The following is a 2035-nucleotide window of genomic DNA, read 5'->3' as shown; positions in this document are numbered from 1 at the left end:
AACTTTCGTTCTTGATTAATGAAAACATACTTGGCAAATGCTTTCGCTTCTGTTCGTCTTGCGACGATCCAAGAATTTCACCTCTAACGTCGCAATACGAATGCCCCCGCCTGTCCCTATTAATCATTACCTCGGGTTCCGAAAACCAACAAAATAGAACCGAGGTCCTATTCCATTATTCCATGCACACAGTATTCAGGCGGGCTTGCCTGCTTTAAGCACTCTAATTTGTTCAAAGTAAACGTGCCGGCCCACCGAGACACTCACTCAAGAGCACCCTGGTAGGATTGCAACGGGGTCCGCCTCGGGACGCACGAGCACGCACGAGGCGCGTCGCACGCCTTCAGCTCGCCCCACCGGCAGGACGTCCCACGATACATGCCAGTTAAACACCGACGGGCGGTGAACCAACAGCGTGGGACACAAATCCAACTACGAGCTTTTTAACCGCAACAACTTTAATATACGCTATTGGAGCTGGAATTACCGCGGCTGCTGGCACCAGACTTGCCCTCCAATAGATACTCGTTAAAGGATTTAAAGTGTACTCATTCCGATTACGGGGCCTCGGATGAGTCCCGTATCGTTATTTTTCGTCACTACCTCCCCGTGCCGGGAGTGGGTAATTTGCGCGCCTGCTGCCTTCCTTGGATGTGGTAGCCGTTTCTCAGGCTCCCTCTCCGGAATCGAACCCTGATTCCCCGTTACCCGTTACAACCATGGTAGGCGCAGAACCTACCATCGACAGTTGATAAGGCAGACATTTGAAAGATGCGTCGCCGGTACGAGGACCGTGCGATCAGCCCAAAGTTATTCAGAGTCACCAAGGCAAACGGACCGGACGAGCCGACCGATTGGTTTTGATCTAATAAAAGCGTCCCTTCCATCTCTGGTCGGGACTCTGTTTGCATGTATTAGCTCTAGAATTACCACAGTTATCCAAGTAACGTGGGTACGATCTAAGGAACCATAACTGATTTAATGAGCCATTCGCGGTTTCACCTTAATGCGGCTTGTACTGAGACATGCATGGCTTAATCTTTGAGACAAGCATATGACTACTGGCAGGATCAACCAGGGAGCTGCGTCAACTAGAGCTGAGCAGCCGGCCGCCCGGGAGTGTGTCCCGGGGGCCCGCGCGAACACGCAAGCGTCCGCTCAATTATTCTGCAAACAGGAGGAGGCTGAGCTCCCCTGCACAATACACCTCGAAACCCTCTCAGGTCCCGGCGGCGCGCAGCGCCGTCCTAAGTACTTGGTCGGGTTCGAGAGAGGCGCAATCGCCCGGAGTTTGGCGAGTAGACGCTTTAGGTGCGACCACCCGTGCTCCCAACTGAGCTTGCCGCTGCCGACAGAGGCCCGGGAGCGTGCTGTCGTGGCATTGCCGGCGGGAGACAACACGCGCCACCTACGGTGGCCGGCAGCTCCAACGCCAGCGCCACAGAAGGACAAAAGCCCCACTTGGGTGCCGAAGCGAACTCTCCCAGCACAGCGCACGCGCCAACACGTCCGCACAGCTGCGATACAAACCACCTGCGAGAACCGCAGAGGCGACCGAGCAGCAGACGGCGTCGCGGCGCCGAGCGCCGGGCGGCGGCGCATCCTCAGCGCACACAGTCCTCAATCGGACCAGCACACTGCAGATGTCCACCGCGCTTCGCACCGGGCCCGCGAGGACCTACTTTGGCCGCACGGCGCCGCGTGCAGGGTGCGCCGGCGCGCAGCTGCGCCGCCTGCCGCCTCCGTCGGCCGGCGCGCCTGCCACTGGCCGCCCCCACCAGCCGGCTGTAGCGCGTGCGCCCACGCACCGCGCGGCCAGCACGCCGGGAGGCCCCCCCTCACCGGCCGGGGGACGGTCCCACCCAGCCACCGCCGCGTATCGCTTCACACCCACATGCCATTCACGTTCGTGGGCATGGTGGGTATCGCTGAAACAACCGGTTGGTAGCTCAACCGATCGTCGCCATCACTGATTCACCTCTAGCGAGAACAACCGCACCACAACCGTTTACCAGTTGTTCATTTGCGTAACGTC

General features: G+C 58.6%; 1 non-coding gene across 1 annotated transcript in view; it reads right to left on the bottom strand.

Annotated features, from left to right (window-relative positions):
• Positions 1 to 1081, bottom strand: part of LOC124589010 — a 1910-nt gene extending 829 nt beyond the window's left edge. The window contains exon 1 of the ribosomal RNA XR_006975918.1: positions 1 to 1081. This exon is cut by the window's left edge and continues 829 nt beyond it. This is a non-coding gene — a ribosomal RNA (small subunit ribosomal RNA).
• Positions 1082 to 2035: the final 954 nt, after the last annotated feature.

Source organism: Schistocerca americana, unplaced genomic scaffold (assembly GCF_021461395.2).
Source record: "Schistocerca americana isolate TAMUIC-IGC-003095 unplaced genomic scaffold, iqSchAmer2.1 HiC_scaffold_678, whole genome shotgun sequence".
Taxonomy (NCBI): Eukaryota; Metazoa; Arthropoda; class Insecta; order Orthoptera; family Acrididae; genus Schistocerca; species Schistocerca americana.
The sequence above is the reverse complement of the archived record's forward strand: the minus strand, read 5'-3'. Positions and strand labels throughout refer to the sequence as shown.